Here is a 12,129-nt window from a genome sequence, read left to right as displayed (position 1 = left end):
CAGACTTAACTTGCGTTATCCTCTAAAATATTGATCGAAACCAGGTTTAATCGACTGTTTCAGTGTGGTACCACATTACTACGTGATCCAAACCAGAAAAAACCCAGGATCTAGCCATCAAGTACGAGAAATATGCGAAAGAATGAGCCTGATGAGAGCAAATCCCAGACCTAACCTAGACCTTACATGCGTTATCCTCTAAAATATTGAGCGAAACCAGGTTTAATGGACTGTTTCAGTGTGGTACCACACTACTTCGTGATCCAAACCAGAAAAAACCCAGGATCTGTTCAACAAGTATGTGAAAAACGCTAAACTGTGAGCCTGATGAGAGCAAATCCCAGACCTATCCTAGACCTTACATGCGTTATCCTCTAAAATATTGAGCGAAACCAGGTTTAATGGACTGTTTCTGTGTGGTCCCACATTACTACGTGATCCAAACCAGAAATAACCCAGGATCTGTTCTACATGTATGAACAATATGCGGAAGAATGAGCCTGATGAGAGCAAATCCCAGACCTAACCTAGACCTAACATGAATTATTCTCTAAAATATTGATCGAAACAAGGTATAATTGACTGTTTCAGTGTGGTACCACATTACTACGTGATTCAATCCAGAAATAGCCCTGGATCTAGCCATGAAGTATGAGAAATATGCGAAAGTATGAGCCTGATGAGGGCAAATCCTAGACCTAACCCAGACCTAACATGCGTTATTCTGTAAAATTTTTATCAAGACCAGGTTTAATTGAATGTTTCATTGTGGTACCTCATTACTACGTGATCAAAACCAGAAAAAACCCAGGATCCGTTCAACAAGTATGTGGAGAATGCGAAAGTATGAGTCTGATCAGTGAAAATCTCAGGCCTTACCTAGACCTAACTTGCGTTGTCCTCTAAAATATTGATGGAAACCAGGTTTCATTGACTGTTTCAGTGTGGTCCCACATTACTACGTGATCCAAACCAGAAAAAACCCAGTATCTGTTCAACATGTATGAGAAATATGCGAAAGAATGAGCCTGATGTGAGCAAATCCCAGACCTAACCTAGACCTAACATGAATTATTCTCTAAAATATTGATCGAAACCAGGTTTACTTGACTGCTTCAGTGTGGTCCCACATTACTACGTGATCCAAACCAGAAAAAACCCAGGATCCGTTCAGCAAGTATGTGAAGAATGCGAAAGTATGAGTCTGATGAGGTCAAATCCCAGGCCTAACCTGGACCTAACATGCGTTATCCTCAAAAATATTGATCGAAACCTGGTTTAATCGACTGTTTCAGTGTGGTACCACATTACTATGTGATCCAAACCAGAAAATAACCCAGGATCTGTTCAACGAGTATGTGAAGTGTGCGAAAGTATGAGTCTGATGAGGTCAAATCCCAGACCATTCCCAGACTTAACTTGCGTTATCCTCTAAAATATTGAACGAAACCAGGTTTAATCGACTGTTTCAGTGTGGTACCACATTACTACGTGATCCAAACCAGAAAAAACCCAGGATCTAGCCATCAAGTATGAGAAATATGCGAAAGAATGAGCCTGATGAGAGCAAATCCCAGACCTAACCTAGACCTAACATGCGTTATCCTCTAAAATATTGAGCGAAACCAGGTTTAATCGACAGCTTCAGTGTGGTACCACATTACTACGTGATCCAAACCAGAAAAAACCCAGGATCTAGCCATCAAGTATGAGAAATGTGCGAAAGAATGAGCCTGATGAGAGCAAATCCCAGACCTAACCTAGACCTTACATGCGTTATCCTCTAAAATATTGAGCGAAACCAGGTTTAATGGACTGTTTCAGTGTGGTACCACACTACTTCGTGATCCAAACCAGAAAAAACCCACGATCTGTTCAACAAGTATGTGAAAAACGCTAAGCTGTGAGCCTGATGAGAGCAAATCCCAGACCTAACCTAGACCTTACATGCGTTATCCTCTAAAATATTGAGCGAAACCAGGTTTAATGGACTGTTTCAGTGTGGTCCCACATTACTACGTGATCCAAAGGAGAAATAACACAGGATCCGTTCAACAAGTATGTGAAGAATGCGAAAGTATGAGTCTGATGAGTGAAAATCCCAGGCCTAACCCAGACCTAACATGCGATATCCTCAAAAATATTGATCGAAACCTGGTTTAATCGTCTGTTTCAGTGTGGTACCACATTACTATGTGATCCAAACCAAGAAAATAACCCAGGATCTGTTCAACGAGTAAGTGAAGTGTGCGAAAGTATGAGTCTGATGAGGTCAAATCCCAGACCAATCCCAGACTTAACTTGCGTTATCCTCTAAAATATTGATCGAAACCAGGTTTAATCGACTGTTTCAGTGTGGTACCCCATGACTACGTGATCCAAACCAGAAAAAACCCAGGATCCGTTCAACAAGTATGTGAAAAACGCGAAAGTATGAGCCTGATGAGGGCAAATCCAAGACCTATCCCAGACCTAACTTGCGTTGTCCTCTAAGATATTGATGGAAACCAGGTTTAATTGACTGTTTCCGTGTTGTACTTCATTTCTACGTGATGCAATCCAGAAAAAGCCCAGGATCTAGCCATCAAGTTTGAGAAATATGCGAAAGAATGAGCCTGATGAGGGCAAATCCCAGACCTAACCTAGACCTAACATGAATTATTCTCTAAAATATTGATCGAAACCAGGTTTAATTGACTGTTTCAGTGTGGTCCCACATTACTACGTGATCCAAACCAGAAAAAACCCAGGATCCGTTCAACAAGTATGTGAAGAATGCGAAAGTATGAGTCTGATGAGTGAAAATCCCAGGCCTAACCCAGACCTAACATGCGTTAGCCTCTAAAATATTTATCAAGACCTGGTTTAATTGAATGTTTCAGTGTGGTACCACATTACTACGTGATGCAATCCAGAAAAAGCCCAGGATCTAGCCATCAAGTTTGAGAAATATGCGAAAGAATGTACCTGATGTGAGCAAATCCCAGACCTAACCTAGACCTAACATGAATTATTCTCTAAGATATAGATCGAAACCAGGTTTAATCGACTGTTTCAGTGTGGTACCACATTACTATGTGATCCCAACCAGAAAATAACCCAGGATCTGTTCAACGAGTATGTGAAGTGTCCGAAAGTGTGAGTCTGATGAGGTCAAATCCCAGACCAATCCCAGACTTAACTTGCGTTATCCTCTTAAATATTGATCGAAACCAGGTTTAATCGACTGTTTCAGTGTGGTACCACATTACTACGTGATCCAAACCAGAAAAAACCCAGGACCTAGCCATCAAGTATGAGAAATGTGCGAGAGAATGAGCCTGATGAGAGCAAATCCCAGACCTAACCTAGACCTTACATGCGTTATCCTCTAAAATATTGAGCGAAACCAGGTTTAATCGACTGTTTCAGTGTGGTACCACATTACTGTGTGATGCAATCCACAAAAAGCCCAGGATCTAGCCATCAAGTATGAGAAATATGCGAAAGAATGAGCCTGATGAGAGCAAATCCCAGACCTAACCTAGACCTAACATGCGTTATCCTCTAAAATATTGAGCGAAACCAGGTTTAATGGACTGTTTCAGCGTGGCACCACACTACTACGGGATCCAAACCAGAAAAAACCCAGGATCAGTTCAACAAGTATGTGAAGAATGCGAAAGTATGAGTCTGACGAGTGTAATTCCCAGGGCTGACCTAGACCTAACATGCGTTATCCTCTAAAATATTGATCGAAACCAGGTTTAATTGACCGTTTCAGTGTGGTACCACATTACTACGTGATCCAAACCAGAAAAAACCCAGGATCCGTTCAACATGTATGTGAAGAATGCGAAAGTATGAGTCTGATGAGTGAAAATCCCAGGCCTAACCTAGACCTAACATGCGTTATCCTCTAAAATATTGATCGAAACCTGGTTTAATCGACTGTTTCAGTGTGGTACCACATTACTATGTGATCGAAACCAGAAAATAACCCAGGATCTGTTCAAGGAGTATGTGAAGTGTTGCGAAAGTATGAGTCTGATGAGGTCAAATCCGAGACCTATCCCACACCTAACTTGCGTTATCCTCTAAAATATTGATCGAAACCAGGTTTAATCGACAGTTTCAGTGTGGTACCACATTACTACGTGATCCAAACCAGAAAAAACCCAGGATCAGTTCAACAAGTATGTGAAGAATGCGAAAGTATGAGTCTGATGAGTGTAATTCCCAGGGCTGACCTAGACCTAACATGCGTTATCCTCTAAAATATTGATCGAAACCAGGTTTAATCGACTGTTTCAGTGTGGTATCACACTACTACGTGACCCAAACCAGAAAATAACCCAGGATCTGTTCAAGGAGTATGTGAAGTGTTGCGAAAGTATGAGTCTGATGAGGTCAAATCCTAGACCTATCCCAGACCTAACTTGCGTTATCCTCTAAAATATTGATCGAAACCAGGTTTAATCGACTGTTTGAGTGTGGTACCACATTACTATGTGATCCAAACCAGAAAATAACCCAGGATCTGTTCAAGGAGTATGTGAAGTGTGCGAAAGTATGAGTCTGATGAGGTCAAATCCCCGACCTATCCCAGACCTAACTTGCGTTATCCCCTAAATTATTGATCGAAACCAGGTTTAATCGACTATTTCAGTGCGGTACCACATTACTACGTGATGCAAACCAGAAAAAACCCAGGATCAGTTTAACAAGTATGAGAAGAATGCGAAAGTATGAGTCGGATGAGTGTAATTCCCAGGGCTGACCCAGACCTAACTTGCGTTATCCTCTAAAATACTGATCGAAACCAGGTTTGAATGACCGTTTCAGTGTGGTACCACATTACTACGTGATCCAAACCAGAAAAAACCCAGGATCCGTTCAACAAGAATGTGAAAAATGCGAAAGTATGAGTCCGATCAGTGAAAATCTCAGGCCTTACCTAGACCTAACTTGCGTTGTCCTCTAAAATATTGATGGGAACCAGGTTTCATTGACTGTTTCAGTGTGGTACCACATTACTACGTGATCCAAACGAGCAAAAACCCAGGATCTAGCCATCAAGTATGAGAAATATGCGAAAGAATGAACCTGATGAGAGCAAATCCCAGACCTAACCTAGACCTTACATGCGTTATCCTCTAAAATATTGAGCGAAACCGGGTTTAATCGACTGTTTCAGTGTGGTACCACATTACTATGTGATGCAATCCAGAAAAAGCCCAGGATCAGTTCAACAAGTATGAGAAGAATGCGAAAGTATGAGTCTGATGAGTGAGAATCCCAGACCTATCCCAGACCTAACTTGCGTTATCCTCAAAAATATTGATTGAAACCAGGTTTAATCGACTGTTTCAGTGTGGTACCACATTACTACGTGATCGAAACCAGAAAAAACCCAGGATCCGTTCAACAAGTATGTGAAGAATGCGAAAGTATGAGTCTGATAAGTGAAAATCCCAGACCTAACCTAGACTTAACATGCGTTATCCTCTAAAATGTTGATCGAAACATGGTTTAATCGACTGTTTCAGTGTGGTACCACTTTACTACGTGATCCAATCCAGAAATAGCCCAGGATCTGTTCAAGGAGTATGTGAAGTGTGCGAAAGTATGAGTCTGATAAGGTCAAATCGTAGACCTATCCCAGACCTAACTTGCGTTATCCTCTAAAATATTGATCGAAACCAGGTTTAATCGACTGTTTCAGTGTGGTACCACATTACTATGTGATCCAAACCAGAAAAAACCCAGGATCAGTTTAACAAGTATGAGAAGAATGCGAAAGTATGAGTCTGATGAGTGAGAATCCCAGACCTATCCCAGACCTAACACTCGTTATCCTCTAAAATATTGATCGAAACCAGGTTTAATCGACTGTTTCCGTGTGGTACCACATTACTACGTGATCCAAACCAGAAAAAACCCAGGATCAGTTCAACAAGTATGTGAAGAATGCGAAAGTATGAGTCTGATGAGTGTAATTCCCAGGGCTGACCTAGACCTAACATGCGTTATCCTCTAAAATATTGATCGAAACCAGGTTTAATCGACTGTTTCAGTGTGGTATCACACTACTACGTGACCCAAACCAGAAAAAACCCAGGATCTGTACAACAGGAATGTGAAAAACGCGAAAGTATGAGCCTGATGAGGGCAAATCCCAGACCTATCCCAGACCTAACTTGCGTTATCCTCTAAAATACTGATCGAAACCAGGTTTGAATGACCATTTCAGTGTGGTACCACATTACTACGTGATCCAAACCAGAAAAAACCCAGGATCCGTTCAACAACAATGTGTAAAATGCGAAAGTATGAGTCCGATCAGTGAAAATCTCAGGCCTTACCTAGACCTAACTTGCGTTGCCCTCTAAAATATTGATGGAAACCAGGTTTCATTGACTGTTTCAGTGTGGTCCCACATTACTACGTGATCCAAACCAGAAAAAACCCAGGATCTGTTCAAGGAGTATGTGAAGTGTGCGAAAGTATGAGTCTGATGAGGTCAAACCCTAGACCTATCCCAGACCTAACTTGCGTTATCCTCTAAAATATTGATCGAAACCAGGTTTAAACGACTGCTTCAGTGTGGTACCACATTACTATGTGATCCAAACCAGAAAAAACCCGGGATCAGTTCAACAAGTATGAGAAGAATGCGAAAGTATGAGTCTGATGAGTGAGAATCCCAGACCTATCCCAGACCTAACATTCATTATCCTCTAAAATATTGATCGAAACCAGGTTTAATCGACTGTTTCAGTGTGGTATCACACTACTACGTGACCCAAACCAGAAAAAACCCAGGATCTGTACAACAAGTATGTGCAAAACGCGAAAGTATGAGCCTGATGAGGGCAAATCCCAGACCTATCCCAGACCTAACTTGCGTTATCCTCTAAAATATTGATCGAAACCAGGTTTGATTGACCGTTTCAGTGTGGTACCACATTACTACGTGATCCAAACCAGAAAAAACCCAGGATCCGTTCAACAAGAATGTGAAAAATGCGAAAGTATGAGTCCGATCAGTGAAAATCTCAGGCCTTACCTAGACCTAACTTGCGTTGTCCTCTAAAATATTGATGGAAACCAGGTTTCATTGACAGTTTCAGTGTGGTACCACATTACTACGTGATCCAAACCAGAAAAAACCCAGGATCCGTTCAACAAGTATGTGAAGAATGCGAAAGTATGAGTCTGATGAGTGAAAATCCCAGGCCTAACCCAGACCTAACTTGCGTTGTCCTCTAAAATATTGATGGAAACCAGGTTTCATTGACTGTTTCAGTGTGGTACCACAATACTACGTGATCCAAACCAGGAAAAACCCAGGATCAGTTCAAGAAGTATGTGAAGAATGCGAAAGTATGAGTCTGATGAGTGAAAATCCCAGACCTAACCTAGACCTTACATGCGTTATCCTCTAAAATATTGAGCGAAACCAGGTTTAATGGACTGTTTCAGTGTGGTACCACATTACTTCGTGATCCAAACCAGAAAAAACCCAGGATCTGTTCAACAAGTATGTGAAAAACGCTAAACTGTGAGCCTGATGAGGGCAAATCGTAGACCTAACCCAGACCTAAGATGCGTTAACCTCTAAAATATATATCCAGACCAGGTTTCATTGAATGTTTCAGTGTGGTACCACTTTACTACGTGATGCAATCCAGAAAAAGCCCAGGATCTAGCCATGAAGTATGAGAAATATGCGAAAGTATGAGCCTGATGAGGGCAAATCCTAGACCTAACCCAGACCTAACATGCGTTAGTCTCTAAACTATTTATCAAGACCTGGTTTAATTGAATGTTTCAGTGTGGTACCACTTTACTACGTGATGCAATCCAGAAAAAGCCCAGGGTCTAGCCATGAAGTATGAGAAATATGCGAAAGTATGAGCCTGATGAGGGCAAATCTTAGACCTAACCCAGACCAAAGATGCGTTCTCCTCTAAAATATTTATCCAGACCAGGTTTCATTGAATGTTTCAGTGTGGTCCCACATTACTACGTGATCCAAACCAGAAAAAACCCAGGATCCGTTCAACAAGTATGTGAAGAATGCGAAAGTATGAGTCTGATGAGTGAAAATCCCAGGCCTAACCTAGACCTAACATGCGTTATCCTCTAAAATATTGATCGAATCCTGGTTTAATCGACTGTTTCAGTGTGGTACCACATTACTATGTGATCCAATCCGGAAAATAACCCAGGATCTGTTCAAGGAGTATGTGAAGTGTGCGAAAGTATGAGTCTGATGAGGTCAAATCCCAGACCTATCCCAGACCTAACTTGCGTTATCCTCAAAAATATTGATTGAAACCAGGTTTAATCGACTGTTTCAGTGTGGTGCCACATTACTACGTGATCCAAACCAGAAAAAACCCAGGATCTGTTCAAGGAGTATGTGAAGTGTGCGAAAGTATGAGTCTGATGAGGTCAAATCCCAGACCTATCCCAGACCTAACTTGCGTTATCCTCAAAAATATTGATTGAAACCAGGTTTAATCGACAGTTTCAGTGTGGTACCACATTACTACGTGATCCAAACCAGAAAAAACCCAGGATCAGTTCAACAAGTATGTGAAGAATGCGAAAGTATGAGTCTGATGAGTGTAATTCCCAGGGCTGACCTAGACCTAACATGCGTTATCCTCTAAAATATTGATCGAAACCAGGTTTAATCGACTGTTTCAGTGTGGTATCACACTACTACGTGACCTAAACCAGAAAAAACCCAGGATCTGTACAACAGGAATGTGAAAAACGCGAAAGTATGAGCCTGATGAGGGCAAATCCCAGACCAATCCCAGACCTAACTTGCGTTATCCTCTAAAATACTGATCGAAACCACGTTTGAATGACCGTTTCAGTGTGGTACCACATTACTACGTGATCCAAACCAGAAAAAACCCAGGATCCGTTCAACAAGAATGTGTAAAATGCGAAAGTATGAGTCCGATCAGTGAAAATCTCAGGCCTTACCTAGACCTAACTTGCGTTGTCCTCTAAAATATTGATGGAAACCAGGTTTCATTGACAGTTTCAGTGTGGTACCACATTACTACGTGATCCAAACGAGAAAAAACCCAGGATCTAGCCATCAAGTATGAGAAATATGCGAAAGAATGAACCTGATGAGAGCAAATCCCAGACCTAACCTAGACCTTACATGCGTTATCCTCTAAAATATTGTGCGAAACCGGGTTTAATCGACTGTTTCAGTGTGGTACCACATTACTATGTGATGCAATCCAGAAAAAGCCCAGGATCAGTTCAACAAGTATGAGAAGAATGCGAAGGTATGAGTCTGATGAGTGAGAATCCCAGACCTATCCCAGACCTAACTTGCGTTATCCTCTAAAATATTGATTGAAACCAGGTTTAATCGACTGTTTCAGTGTGGTACCACATTACTACGTGATCCAAACCAGAAAAAACCCAGGATCAGTTCAACAAGTATGAGAAGAATGCGAAAGTATGAGTCTGATGAGTGAGAGTCCCAGACCTATCCCAGACCTAACATTCGTTATCCTCTAAAATATTGATCGAAACCAGGTTTAATCGACTGTTTCAGTGTGGTACCACATTACTACGTGATCCAAACCAGAAAAAACCCAGGATCAGTTCAACAAGTATGTGAAGAATGCGAAAGTATGAGTCTGATGAGTGTAATTCCCAGGGCTGACCTAGACCTAACATGCGTTATCCTCTAAAATATTGATCGAAACCAGGTTTAATCGACTGTTTCAGTGTGGTATCACACTACTACGTGACCTAAACCAGAAAAAACCCAGGATCTGTACAACAGGAATGTGAAAAACGCGAAAGTATGAGCCTGATGAGGGCAAATCCCAGACCAATCCCAGACCTAACTTGCGTTATCCTCTAAAATACTGATCGAAACCACGTTTGAATGACCGTTTCAGTGTGGTACCACATTACTACGTGATCCAAACCAGAAAAAACCCAGGATCCGTTCAACAAGAATGTGAAAAATGCGAAAGTATGAGTCCGATCAGTGAAAATCTCAGGCCTTACCTAGACCTAACTTGCGTTGTCCTCTAAAATATTGATGGAAACCAGGTTTCATTGACAGTTTCAGTGTGGTACCACATTACTACGTGATCCAAACGAGAAAAAACCCAGGATCTAGCCATCAAGTATGAGAAATATGCGAAAGAATGAACCTGATGAGAGCAAATCCCAGACCTAACCTAGACCTTACATGCGTTATCCTCTAAAATATTGTGCGAAACCGGGTTTAATCGACTGTTTCAGTGTGGTACCACATTACTATGTGATGCAATCCAGAAAAAGCCCAGGATCAGTTCAACAAGTATGAGAAGAATGCGAAGGTATGAGTCTGATGAGTGAGAATCCCAGACCTATCCCAGACCTAACTTGCGTTATCCTCTAAAATATTGATTGAAACCAGGTTTAATCGACTGTTTCAGTGTGGTACCACATTACTACGTGATCCAAACCAGAAAAAACCCAGGATCAGTTCAACAAGTATGAGAAGAATGCGAAAGTATGAGTCTGATGAGTGAGAGTCCCAGACCTATCCCAGACCTAACATTCGTTATCTTCTAAAATATTGATCGAAACCAGGTTTAATCGACTGTTTCAGTGTGGTACCACATTACTACGTGATCCAAACCAGAAAAAACCCAGGATCAGTTCAACAAGTATGTGAAGAATGCGAAAGTATGAGTCTGATGAGTGTAATTCCCAGGGCTGACCTAGACCTAACATGCGTTATCCTCTAAAATATTGATCGAAACCAGGTTTAATCGACTGTTTCAGTGTGGTATCACACTACTACGTGACCTAAACCAGAAAAAACCCAGGATCTGTACAACAGGAATGTGAAAAACGCGAAAGTATGAGCCTGATGAGGGCAAATCCCAGACCAATCCCAGACCTAACTTGCGTTATCCTCTAAAATACTGATCGAAACCACGTTTGAATGACCGTTTCAGTGTGGTACCACATTACTACGTGATCCAAACCAGAAAAAACCCAGGATCCGTTCAACAAGAATGTGAAAAATGCGAAAGTATGAGTCCGATCAGTGAAAATCTCAGGCCTTACCTAGACCTAACTTGCGTTGTCCTCTAAAATATTGATGGAAACCAGGTTTCATTGACAGTTTCAGTGTGGTACCACATTACTACGTGATCCAAACGAGAAAAAACCCAGGATCTAGCCATCAAGTATGAGAAATATGCGAAAGAATGAACCTGATGAGAGCAAATCCCAGACCTAACCTAGACCTTACATGCGTTATCCTCTAAAATATTGTGCGAAACCGGGTTTAATCGACTGTTTCAGTGTGGTACCACATTACTATGAGATGCAATCCAGAAAAAGCCCAGGATCAGTTCAACAAGTATGAGAAGAATGCGAAGGTATGAGTCTGATGAGTGAGAATCCCAGACCTATCCCAGACCTAACTTGCGTTATCCTCTAAAATATTGATTGAAACCAGGTTTAATCGACTGTTTCAGTGTGGTACCACATTACTACGTGATCCAAACCAGAAAAAACCCAGGATCCGTTCAACAAGTATGTGAAGAATGCGAAAGTATGAGTCTGATAAGTGAAAATCCCAGACCTAACCTAGACTTAACATGCGTTATCCTCTAAAATATTGATCGAAACCTGGTTTAACCGACTGTTTCAGTGTGGTACCACTTTACTACGTGATCCAATCCAGAAATAGCCCAGGATCTGTTCAAGGAGTATGTGAAGTGTGCGAAAGTATGAGTCTGATGAGGTCAAATCCTAGACCTATCCCAGACCTAACATTCGTTATCCTCTAAAATATTGAGCGAAACCAGGTTTAATGGACAGTTTCAGTGTGGTACCACACTACTTCGTGATCCAAACCAGAAAAAACCCAGGATCTGTTCAACACGTATGTGAAAAACGCTAAACTGTGAGCCTGATGAGGGCAAATCTTAGTCCTAACCCAGACCTAAGATGCGTTATCCTCTAAAATATTTATCGTGACCAGGTTTCATTGAATGTTTCAGTGTGGTCCCACATTACTACGTGATCCAAACCAGAAAAAACCCAGGATCTGTTCAAGGAGTATGTGAAGTGTGCGAAAGTATGAGTCTG

The sequence above is a fragment of the Colletes latitarsis genome, unplaced genomic scaffold (assembly GCF_051014445.1).
Source record: "Colletes latitarsis isolate SP2378_abdomen unplaced genomic scaffold, iyColLati1 scaffold0025, whole genome shotgun sequence".
NCBI lineage: Eukaryota > Metazoa > Arthropoda > Insecta > Hymenoptera > Colletidae > Colletes > Colletes latitarsis.
This window is presented reverse-complemented; position numbering follows the sequence as displayed.